Source organism: Podarcis cretensis, assembly GCF_951804945.1.
Source record: "Podarcis cretensis genome assembly, chromosome: 4".
Taxonomy (NCBI): Eukaryota; Metazoa; Chordata; class Lepidosauria; order Squamata; family Lacertidae; genus Podarcis; species Podarcis cretensis.
The window spans coordinates 8,371,990-8,385,186 of record NC_137173.1 but is presented as its reverse complement, the minus strand read 5'-3'; the positions used below and the strand labels follow the sequence as shown (position 1 = coordinate 8,385,186).

At 44.1% G+C, this 13,197-nt stretch overlaps 1 protein-coding gene across 1 annotated transcript in view; it reads left to right on the top strand.

The window, feature by feature from the left end:
- The window catches only part of MAP6 (microtubule associated protein 6), a 69,370-nt gene that overhangs the window by 54,178 nt on the left and 1,995 nt on the right, over window positions 1-13,197 (top strand). The gene's annotated exons all lie outside the window — the stretch shown is intronic.

Sequence of the window (13,197 nt, the reverse complement as noted above, 5' to 3'; positions counted from 1 at the left end):
TTCACGCATTGAAAGCAGAAACCCATTTGACCACTTCCAGCTCCCTTAAAAACAAATACTAGTCTCTGCCCGAGTGCCCCTTTCTTATGCCTTAGCCTATAGAGGAAGAAAATAACCTCAATTCATACCACTAAGAGAGGGTGTAAAATAAATATTGGTTCATGTGTAAAAAATAGTCTATCTGGTAGCCCTCCCGAACCTCCTTGCGGTGTTTTTTTAAAGTCAAAGTAATGTACATTTCTGTGGGGGTGAATGGGACTGCCTTGTCACTCCTAAGCAATTTGGAAAGGGGGCAGAATCAGCCCCTTCATCTTTGAGGACAGATGCAAAACCCGTGACCTGGAATTTGAGGGCCCACACTTTCCCACCCACAATGCCTTAGGAGAACGTGGGGCGCATGCTGTGATGTCACTGCGTCCCGTATTTCCTAGCCCCGCCTCGGCCAACCAGGGTGGAGAGAGTCTCCTGTTGTGATGTCACTAGGAGAAAGTTCTACTAAGCATGACAGAAGGAAAGAGGGGGGAGGAACCGTGCAATTCCCATTAACCTAGTTTCTTTGGACATCTGCAGCCTGCACCGTGCGAGGTTTCGAAAATTGTAATGGCGACGTTAAACGTCTCCCAGAGGAAATGCTCTTTTTCAGCTTTCAAGTCCATGTAGCTCTGAGGTTCATAGGTAGAAAACCTTGCAGAAGTAGACCAAAAACCAGAAAATAAAAAGGGAACTGTTTAGTTTCTAGAATATAAAAAAAGACCCAGGGATTTCTGTGATCAGTCTGAACGGTATTGCCAGAACCCTGCTGATTTCAGATTATGGCACAGGTTTCAGAGGTCTCTCCTAGCCCTACCTGAGCTCGCATGTTGGGACCGGTTGTCCTCAGCAGAGGTTGGTTTCATACATTGCCAACAGCAGAGAGCTCTCCTCATTTCCACCCCATGCTGAAAATAACATGAAATTTCAAGATCTCCACTTGGCAGCCATGTGTACTGACGTCCTGATTTGCCCAACATTTTCGCCTGCGAAAAAGGGCAGATCGAACGTTGTGTGTGTCACATGTGTGCTATGTCAGATATCCACACAGGTGTGATGTGAGAGACTGTATAAACCTGGAGTCTGCTGAGGACAGCCGACGCCAGCAGATGACCTCATGATGATGTCACGCAACTGACGATGGCGTCATGCAAGTGTCAGCTGATCGCTGCTGAACCACCATCACAAATTTGAAGAATACTAGTTAGTATCTCTCCAGGTGAGTTCCGGAAATACAGGGTAGGTTCATCAAAGGCCCCGGGTGCTTTCTCATGTCAAAGACAAAACAGTTTTTAGTTTGTTTTTCTGGTTCCTCCAATGTACAAGTAAGAACATCACCGCAAGCGACTGGAAAAATAATAATTCACTGCCCAGAGAAGCAGCCGTTGGGTTTAATTGCTCTTTGGCCCTAAATTGCCAATTAGTTTTTAAAAGAACGTGAACAAAACAGGAAGGGCGATTGGGATGGATCAAAAGGGCAAATTTCCAGGTCCACAGTTGCTATGGAGATGTTCAAGAAAAGCTTCCACCCCCCACCCTACCCCATGAATCTTTCTTAGTATTATTATTTATAGAGCGCAAGATTTGCAGAATGTAAATTTTTGAGGTAGTTGAGAAAGAAGCAGAAATACTGTCTTTGCCGCAGAACCAGGTTAGAGGGAAAACGGATCTCGGGCTGCAGACCTAATCATGTCTACCCAGAAATAAGGCCTATTGAATTCAGCCGGGCTTACTCCCGTGTAAGTGGAGGTTTTAGGATTGCAGCCTCAGAGGCTGGGGTGGGGTCGGGGAGAGGGTGGGGTGAGCTGTATGATAACTGGGTAGCAAATGTTTGTGGGCTTGGCTTTGACTACTGAAATGAATGCAAAAACCGTACTGTATTTGTGTGTGACGTGTTCTATTAAGGCTTGCTCCCGAATGCTTTCGGCTATAGAGTATGTGTAACCAAATTCTGTGGTGTATCTCCAAGTGTAGCTATATTAGAACTTGTAAAGTATGAAGTGTAGCCAGGTTTGTGTGTTGTGGGTTGTTGGGTGGGGGGTTCGGGTCGGTCATCGGTCGGGGGCAACTTCTTATACCTCCAGTGCTTTGGAGAAATGCAGGAATATCCATCAGGAAGCGTAGAAATATAATTGCAAATGTGTGGTGCATTAAAAAGGAAAAAAAAAATCTCAACAAAGATACATGCATTGTGGAGAGCTTCATTGATTGATCCATAATGCTCATTTGCTATTCAGAATGCTTTTTAAAAAGGGAAAGGGGGGGGGACCATCTGCATGGACATTGCTTGATTATACAAATTTGCAGCTCTGAAAAGATGCTACTTCATTCTGCGATAGCATCTCATCTACATGCTCCATGAAAGCCCTGCAGCACAAAGTTGGGCCATGATCCAGGGGGTAGATCTCTGTTTTTCTAAAGAGTTTTTTTTTTAACTCCTTCGCTTAACCACCATCACCCTAAGGAATCCGCAACCTTTAAAACTGGCCTGGGTCCATTTTTCTTCTTGAATTTCTGCCAGCTGGGGACAGCAGTCTAATTCACCCTAGTGGGAGCGTTGCATCAGCCTTTTCCCAGCTCAACAGGGGGTTTCAAATACCCAGCTCAAACAGGGGATAAATCTGTTCCCTTTCTCTTCTGCCATACAGTGGTGCCTTGGTTCTCAAACTTAATCCGTTCTGGAAGTCCGTTCCAAAACCAAAAGCGTTCCAAAACCAAGGCTCGCTTTCCCATCGAAAATAATGCAAAATGGATTTATTTGTGTGCCGGACTTTTAAAAACAATCCCTAAAGCAGCAATTTGACATAGATTTTACTATCTAATGAGACCATTGACCCATAAAATGAAAGTAATCAACAATGTACTGCAGTCACACAATCAATCAGTAGCTGAACTGGGTTCCACAGAGTCACAAAAACAAAACAAAGAAGCCGCAAAAACAAAAATGCAAAATAAATAGCAGAAACAGACCTCAGCATAGCACTCAAAACGGAAGGGTGGCACTCAAATCGGAGCACGTTCGGCTTCTGAAAAAAGTTCGCAACCCGAACATCTACTTCTGTCTTTGCAGCGTTTGGGTTCCAAGTTGTTTGAGGACCAAGGCGTTTGAGAACCAAGGCACCACTGTATTTGGAAATTTGGGGTGACAGATATTTATTTGGGTGGACGGGAACAGGGAATGGATTTGCAAAGTGGAGGGAGAAGGCGCTGTATTTGATCTTTGAAGCACTGTCCGTTGATACACAGAGCAAAGGGTAGCCGTAGAGAAATGTTATACTACCATTATGCTACCTCCAGCCCTGTGCAGAACTGGGATATGATTCAGCTTGGCTCAGGCAGCCGATCGAGGCAGGAGACCAGGAGCTTCCTTCGCAGGCTGAATAGCATCTTAGGTGTGCGTGCGTGTGCACTTTTCACCAGGACAGCAGTGCAGGAGGAAAAACGTGGCCCCACCTCTCCCTGTGCAGTCCAAATCCTGACCTCCCCTCCTCACTGAGATGGCTGTTTAAAGAACAAAAACCACACACACTTAAATAAGGAAAAATCACATACCTCATGCTAGATGCTAGAGCTGATTTGAGAACTGTCATCTGAACAGCTCCAGGTTAGCAAAGGTTGATCTAATTCAGCGTTTCCTGCCGGTTTCGGACTACAATTCCCATCATCCCTTGCTAGCTAGGGGTGATGGGAGTTGTAGTCCGGAAAACAGCTGGAGACCCAAGTTTGGGAAAGACTGATCTGATGCAAGTGTGCAGAACCGTGGACCTGCCAGATGTCTCCAAACTGCTACTCCCATCAGCTTTAGCAAGCATAGCCAATGACCAGGGGTGGTGGGAGTTGTAGTTCGACAACATCTGGAGGGACAAAGGTTGGCCAAATCTGAACTAATGCATTTTTCTTTGACCCAAAGCCCCATTATGCATAACTGCGCAGCTTAGATGCTCACCTGTCCTCGTAGAGGAAGCTAAGATGCCCCATGGGGAGACTCCAGTCTAATGAAACAAGGAGGTGTGTTTTGTTTTGTTTTCGTATTTAAAAAATCCTCGTGGGTCATGGAGGGTGCAAGAGGCCTTTAGTGACTTATCTTTTCTCTGGTTAACACCCAAGTGTCTCTTTTAAGACCGACATATTGCAGCAGCAGCACCTGAAATCTCCTGTGGTCTTGGATGCAAAACACGATTTAGTTTCATTCAGCCATTCAGGTTTTCCTTCCGAACTGTGTCTCGGCAAACTTCTGTAACTCCCTCATTCTTTGCATTCCTTGTTCAAATATTTGCTTGCTGGCTTCCCTTCCTGTTTTCCCCACCTTCCTTTTGAATATTCCTGCGCTTTCTCGTCTGCTTGTTTGATCACCTCCTTCCTTGTACTGTTATATCCTCTTTTTTGCGTGAGATGGTGCTTAAAGTCCTCTTCGCGGCTTGTTGACACCCCCACTCACCTTGGCTTTGCAAAAAAAACAAAACCTGAAATAAATTTCACAACCACTCGCTTTGCTCATCTGCGGTGTTTCTGTTGGGGGGTATTGTGTGGTCTTTTCACAAGCGCATCCATGCTCATGATTCTGCGAGACAAGTTGTCTTAAGAGATATTTTGTGGTCTTGATTCTGCTGCATTATCACCAAGAGGGGGAAGGAAATTGTCTCCCTAAACTGTGCTAAGAGTTCACTGTCTCAGTGCTTCCTTCAGTTTTGCTGTTAGTATAATCACAGCCAGACCGATATTAATGTATAGCCAATAGATTGTGGTGTGTTTGTTCAAATAGAGGGTCACTTTTTTCTTCTTCTTCTTCCTGGACAACGATAAATAAATGCTGAACACAAACGCCCACTTCCTTGATTTTTTTGTTTTTACCCTCCGAATTGAGTAAGCCAAAGAGGTTTCTTTTTTTGACGGTAAGTCCCGCAAGAGACCTTAGTTTCATCCGGGAGAAATCGTTAAAACAATGCTCTGCAAAGTTTGGTTCTCTTTCAAGCTTGAGCTGATTGATTGATTAGGAATAATAATAATAATAATAATAATAATAATAATAATAATAATAATAATAATTGGAGGAGGGGGAAAGTAAGGATGGAGGCAAAGGTTTGCCTCAGTTTGCATTTAAAAATGAGCCTACGTAATTCACACTTTGCAAAACTGCACAGCCACTTTTTCAATCATGCGCTTCTCTGAATGTTGCAGTACATTTCTCTAGTCAGGTAATGTGCACAAACAGGCAAATATTACTAGGGTAAAGAAGGTGGTGTGAATTAAAACATATGTATTAGTGACAATAGCACACCAAAAAAGCACTCTGTTAGGAGAAACTGTTTTGCAAAAATGTGAATATTAGGCAAAATTGCATATAAAAATGTGTTTGATGCACTAAAATGCTGGTGAATTTTCATGAAGGCATATATATATATATATATATATATATATATATATATATATAATTGCAAACGTAACGTGAAAATGTGGAGAACTGAATTTTCAGACTGGGGAAATGAGGTACCAAGATGGACATATCCACTCTCCCCTAGCTGCAAGTTAAACGCATTTCTTCTCCATTGTTTTGGCAGCCTTTGGTTCTGGTGTGTTCTTTTGCAGTGAGGAACGAGCAAGGGAACTTGCAAGAAAATTGTCCTTAGGCCTAACCCTGCATGGCAGGTTTGCTTTATTACAATATTATGCCTCCTACGGATCTCAAAAAGGCGCCCATGCTGAGGTCTAGTGGCACATGAACTTATTGATTCAGCCACAAAATTGACAGTTGCATCTTAAACACACATTTTATTGGCCGGAGAAGTATAGCAGGTTATTGGTGCAAATCCCAGCAGCTATGCCGCAAATCATGGGAAACTATTTTAATTGCATTGATGAACTGGCTGGTGGCTTTTACTGTTCGATATAGGTTTTCAAAGGCATAAAACAATCAAATCCACACATATAAATGAAAAACATAAGCCCTCAGTGTCAGCAAACAGGCTTTAGTGCTTTCTTGAAAGGGTTCATCATTCAGCTACTGCAGTAGGTGTCTCTTTACTGACAGCAGCGAGACTCGAACTCGGAACCTTTTTGTCTAGGAACAAGCAAAGGTGCCTGGGATCACGGCCTTTTGAGTTTGCCTTGGTGCTTGTGGATGTTGCGCTTCACAAAACCTCTTCTTCATTTCCTTGAATGGAAGGAAACCGAGATGGCACATAATATTACGTAGGGTAAGGCAGCCTCTCTCATAGGCCATCTTGTAATGAAAGCAGTCGTCACAGGAACAGCTTGTCCAACTAAACCCAACCGTTAAAGGTAAAGGGACCCCTGACCATTAGGTCTAGTCGTGGCCAACTCTGGGATTGCGCGCTCATCTTGCTTTATCGGCCGAGGGAGCTGGCGTACAGCTTCCGGGTCATGTGGCCAGTATGACTAAGCCACTTCTGGCGAACCAGAGCAGCGCACAGAAATGCCGTTTACCTTCCCACCAGAGCGATACCTATTTATCTATTTGCACTTTTGACGTGCTTTCGAACTGCTAGGTCAGCAGGAGCAGGGACCGAGCAACGGGAGCTCACCCTGTCGCGGGGATTTGAACCACCGACCTTCTGATTGGCAAGTCCTAGGCTCTGTGGTTTAACTGACAGCGCCACCCGCATCCCTAACCCAACCCTTAGGAAGCAGTTAATGTGAACAGCAGGATAAACTCTTGAATGCATTTTCTGAGAAATCTTTGCTTATGGGAACATTACCCGACGAAGTCCCTGCCACACGCTTTCACCAGAGACAAAGGGAGAAAATGGCGGATGTTTGATTGGGATTCCACCCGACGCGATCGCGTGGGAAGAAATTTCTTTGTGTTGCGACTTTGCCCCACCACAAAAGCTGCTCTTAAAAGCACCTGACAACTGTTTTTTTGATGTTACACATGTGACAAGAAGCTCCCGTTTTGTGTGGAGGCTCAAACAATCCTTTTTCAAATGTGGGTGCATTTTGTGACCATCGGAAGATGGTTTTATTAAACGTTTTGCTCAACGGTGTGGCTGTCAAGGGCATAGCAACGTAATGTGCTGGGTTTCAAAGTCTTGGGCTGAACCCTGGAGTCTTCTTCTTTCAAATTCCGTCCGCAAACACATGAAAAGATGCCAAACTCTAATACCTCCACTCAGTGGAACACAGGGGTATGCATATCCCTAAACATTTTGTGAATCTTTGTACTTTTGTCCATTTACTGTATTTATTTTCCCCGATTTGAAGTATAAAATGGTGATTTTCTTGAGTCAAAATGAGAGTACCCCTAAACATTTTTTAAGAGAAAACAAAGCATTGCCTCAACTCAACATTGAAAATCCTCTAATAATTTCAGATTGGACAATCTATCTTTTTACATTCCAAACTAATGTTTGGACTTCGATTATGTGGCTTTGCACAACTGAAGTATTTTAAGACATTTCCCCACTCCTCTCCTCCCAAATCCATTTTTATTGGACCCAATTCTACTCAGCCTATAAGACAGTATAGTTTTCCAGCACTGTTGCTGGGTAGATCTCCCCTCACGGGCCATTCCCCTTTCTAGAAACATGGGGCAGTGTGTCCTTCTAGGACCGAGGAGGTGCGGGTTCAAATCCCCTCTCAACTAGGGAGAGTTTCTTAGGCAAGATGTATATTGCCCTACATCACAGGGTTGTTGTGATGTTGAGGTGGGAAATGGCAAGAACCGTGTGGGCTGCTTGGAGTTCATTGGAGGACAATTGGGTTGTAAACAAAATGAAACAAGATAAATGCCGTTGTGCCAACCTAAAAAATCAGCTAAGGCCCAGTTCACACATTGTGTAAGGCCCGTGTACCCTCTGCCTGCATTGAGCATACTTGCACTGTCTGGTGTGCGAAAAGGGGTATCGGTGGGCGCTGCAATGTGTGAGACTTCAGGTTCACATCCCATCTCAGCTTTAACCTTAGGGACGTCTCAGAGGCTTGCCATACATTTCTGGTGTAAAAAATGGCATCGGGGGGGAATGGATTTTGGCGAAGCAGCAAAATGTCAGGAGAAACTTGGATGCGTGGCAACACAATGGCTCAAATCACTATTTTGGGGATAGGTTTCCTGAGGGAAGCAGAAAGCTCGACAATTTGTTTCCCCCAAAATTTGGGTGGGTTTCCTTAGAAAAAAACTCAACAACTTCTTTGCGGGTGTCAGGAATTTTACCTTTTGAAATATGACAACTCGAGCCTCTCAACTTTGTCCTGGAACAAGGCTAAAATAATAATAATAATAAGAATAATAATAATAATTTATTTATACCCTGCCCTTCCCGGTTCAAAAACCGGGTTCAGGGCGGCTAACAATAAATTTAAAACACTTTAAAATAATTATGAAAGCAGCACAAAATACAGTATAAAGAGTCTGGTGTGAGGTGCTTGAATGAAGGGTGAGATACATGGGGACAAGAAGGGGGTATTGGGTTGCTGTTTTTATTTTTATTAGGCATTTTGAGGTTTTATATCTTGATTTTATTCTATGAGCCACCCTGAGACCCCCGGGTATAGGGCCATCTATAAATTAAATCAATCAGTCAGTCAATCAATAAATAAAAATAAAGGATGGACCTTGCCATTAGTGGAATTGGGCGCCTCAGGCAACAGATACTGGAGAGCAGAGAGCAATTGCAAGTTGTTGCTGAACAGAGAAGGGCCCTAGGCCACATTGACACCATTACATTTAAAGCACCAGATTAAACTGGCCTAGCTTCCTCCAAAGAATTCTGGGAGCTGTAGTTTGTTAAGGGAGCTGAGAGTGGTTAGGACACCTCCCCATTCCACTTGCAGAACTACAGTTCCCAGAATTCCCTGTGAAACGGGACTGATCATTGAACCACCCTGGGAAGGGAATGGGGTCGCCTTACAACTTAATGAACTACTGCTCCCAGAATTCACTGGGGGGGAACCCTGACGATTGAAAGTGGTAGTTGGTAGAGCATGAGTCTCTGAATCTCAGGGTTGTGGGTTTGAGCCCCACATTGGGCAAAAGATTCCTGCTTTGCAGGGGGTTGGATGATATTGTGGGAATGTTCAGGGAGGCAGGAGAGGATATATTGTTTAGTGATACCCTTCCTAACTTGCGTTAGCAAGTTCTGCATCTTAGCAGACTTTAAACATTCCCCGTTAAATGCACAGTGGTTTGTTTGTTGCAGGCTCGTCTGAGCCTCCCTATCTAAGATTCCTGGGAAGATCCCTTCTTGGCCCTCTTAATAAGAATAGGCACGACAATCTTACTAAAGTCTATATAAAAGTAATTTACTCACATTCATTCAGTTCACAGGTGGATCCCTGAAGGCAGACTTAGGTTACAAAAGTATATGTACATGTGGAACTATTCCATAAGGGAGTTAGTTCCAAGTGACAGTCACTTCTGCTACCATGTAGAAAAACAAAATGGAGAAGAAGAGCAAAAGACAAACGTGTGCTCCCCTACCCTAAGGTTACCAGATTTTTTTTCAGTGAATCCGGAGACACTTTTCAACTTCCTACTAAATTGATGGATTTTGTCAGGGGACTGATTTGTAAATCCGGGGACTGTCCCCAGGAAACGGGGACGTCTGGTAACCTTACCCTACCCAGATTAGGCCATGCCCACATCTAGTCACATGCAGAGGAAGTTTGTCCCAGCTCAGGAGGAAACTGGAAGTTTTCTCCTGGCTGGTACAAAGCATCCCCTAGCATGTCCATTCTAGGAATGTTGTACAGTGGTACCTCAGGTTACAGACGCTTCAGGTTACAGACGCTTCAGGTTACAGACTCCGCTAACCCAGAAATAGTACCTCGGGTGAAGAACTTTGCTTCAGGATGAGAACAGAAATTGGGGGGGCGGCGGCAGCAGGAGGCCCCATTAGCTAAAGTGGTACCTCAGGTTAAGAACAGTTTCAGGTTAAGAACGGACCTCCAGAACGAATTAAGTTCTTAACCCGAGGTACCACTGTACTTGACTGCTATGTGTTTCACATCCCACAGATATGACCCTCTTGTTCCCTTACGACTCTAAGACTCTACGACTCATTTAAATGTACAGTGTGAATAATAATAATAATAATAATAATAATAATAATAATAATAATTTATACCCTGCCCATATGGCTGGGTTTCCCCAGCCACTCTGGGTGACTCCCAACAGAATATTAAAAACATGATAAAGCAATACACATTAAAAACTTCCCTAAACAGGGCTGCCTTCAGATGTCTTCTAAAAGTCAGATAGTTGTTTATTTCCTTGACATCTGATGGGAGGGCATTCCACAGGGAGGGCGCCACCACCGAAAAGGCCCTCTGCCTGGTTCCCTGGAACCTCACTTCTTGCATTGAGGAAACCGCCAGAAGGCCCTCGGAGCTGGACCTCAGTGTCCAGGCTGAACAATGGGGATGGAGATGCTCCTTCAGGTATACTGGACCAAGACCGTTTAGGGCTTTCAAGGTCAGCACCAACACTTTGAATTGTGCTCAGAAACGTACTGGGAGCCAATGTAGGTCTTTCAAGACCGGTGTTTTGTGGTCTCGGCGGCCGCTCCCAGTCACCAGTCAAGCTGCCACATTCTGGATTAGTTGTAGTTTCCGCCTGCTGCCCACAGACAGACACGGTCCCATTCCCAGTGTTGAAATAAGATTCAGCTGTCAACCAGCCCAGCTCCTGCACATGAAATGGGCTAGTTTAGCCATTTTGTTCTTTGCCTCAGGTCGCAAAACATCTTCTAGCCTGTCACTGGAGACGAAAGCATCTCAACTATCCTGGACAAAGCCTGATTTCGACAAACACCATAAAATGTTTGAAGGAAAAGCTCAAATGAAACGAGCAAATGGAATAAATCCATGCTTCATGAGGGCTCGCTTTTATTTAGAGGAAGGCCGGAAACAATTTTGGTTCTGAGTGCTGAACTAAAAGCAGGGGAAAGAAGTAACCTGAGCTATTGGGGGGAAATCTCCACTTGCACTGTATTTGGAAAAACTGCAAAAGGAGTTTTTTTGTCACCACAGCAGTCAGCAAGGATGGGGAAGAGATTTGGTTTGGGTTGCATTTCGATGCATACTTACCTAATCCATACTTCCTGAAACAGTTAGCAAACTTTAACACAGGTCGCCGTTGACATCCACACTTCTCTGAATTTTGCAATGCAGTTCAGCAACCAAAAAGTGTGCACAAAAAATGTTAGGGGGAATTAAGTGGGAAAATGCATATATGAGACAAAATTGCATACAAAAATGCATATATTGGGATAAAGAGGAATTAACATGCTGCTGAATATTCACAAGGAGTTGTTCCTTTAATTGCGAACTTAAGCAGAATTATTGTGGACTGAGAAAATGAGAAGTGAAGAAACCATAATTAACAAATTCACCCACCTCTAGCAGTCAGCCAGCTGTTATAGGAAGCTCAGAGACAGGACCTAGTGTTGATCATCCGCTCTCTTTCTTACCTGGTCCCTAAGAATAAGTGGCATTCTCTACATTAAATTCCCATAAAATAAATGCCTCGCACACCCAGATATTCTCTTTGTCTCTCACGCCTATGCAAGCACACAACATAATAAATGTTTTCACGTTCAAGATGCTCTCAAGAACTTAACCCGGTCTCGCCAAGAATTGGCTTCCACAAAATGTCCAACTTGGCTTTGGAAATTGCCACTTAGAGTGCTGTACAGATACTTAAGAAACAAAAGAAAATGCTCCAATCGAAAATAAGAGTTAAGACGACCGATCGCAAGGCTCGTGCAATTTGCTTGGATTGTGACCACTGGATCTTTCCGCTTAATGGATGCTGCAAATCTGCTTAGCAAATCCACTAAACCCCAACAGCATTGGGGATGTTCAAAAATACCATATTATGGGCTTTTGCAAGAAGACGGGTGACAGCAGCTCCTGCTGGTTATTTTCCTTCATCTTTTAAGATGGAGACCATGGCACATTGTGGGGGGGGGGGGCTAACCCTTCCCTCCCACACAGATTTCCCACCCAATTCACATGGTAAACATCTCTAAAACAGGTCCCGGGAGATTAAGATGCCATAAAGACATGCAAAAGCATGATAACAACTAACACACACACACACATTATTTGTGACATGCAGATGTGAACCAAGTGGATCATTTTGGGGAAAGCTTTCCAAGCGAGGGAGAGTCAAAGTATCTGGCCATCTCTGGTCTTTTCTCTCTCTGCAGTCAAGGCTTCACTGTGACCTATCAGAATTTTCCGTACACTATAGCACATCCTGGCGAATTCATTCTTCATAGATAGCAAAGGGGTTCTTATTTGCTAGCCTCTACCTTTTGGGGGACGCGGGTGGCGCTGTGGGTTAAACCACAGAGCCTAGGACTTGCCGATCAGAAGATCGGCAGTTCGAATCCCCACAACGGGGTGAGCTCCCGTTTCTCGGTCCCTGCTCCTGCCAACCTAGCAGTTCAAAAGCACGTCAAAGTGCAAGTAGATAAATAGGTACCGCTCTGGCGGGAAGGTAAACAGCGTTTCCGTGCGCTGCTCTGGTTCGCCAGAAGCGGCTTAGTCATGCTGGCCCATGACCTGGAAGCCGTACGCCGGCTCCCTCAGCCAATAAAGCGAGATGAGCGCCACGACCCCAGAGTCGGCCATGACTGGACCTAATGGTCAGGGGTTCCTTTACCCTTTACCTTTTGCTTTAAAGGGAAGCAAATGGCCTGAGTGTCATTTTGGATAAACTCCAAAATATGTGGTTGAAATTTCAACATGAGGATGTCGAGGTGCGGCTTGCAAAAGCAGATTAGAAATTTTCCCCGCTTAGGGACTGATTATCTCTCATCTACAACAGGGGCCAGGCCTCAGACTAGAATATACGTCATCATCCGTTGGATATTGGGCTGTTTAGGAGCCGTATTATCTGAGTTTAAAAAGAAAATGTCCCAAAGAAAAACAACTCTCTCTCTCTCTCTCTCTTTTTGGCTCTTCAATTATTGTCCACCTTTCGGCTACAGCCCCGTAACGAAATAAACACTATCACAAAGCATTATTCATATATAAAATGTGAATCTTCTTCCATATTGTAAGCCTTCAGGGTGCGATATCAAAAGCCAGTTTCAACATGACTCCATTACACAAAGCTGTTAACAGGAGCATAGTTCTAATTTTCTCATTAAGTAGACAGTTTGGGGAGTTGTTTTGCTTTCTATGCAAGTAATAATAATTGGC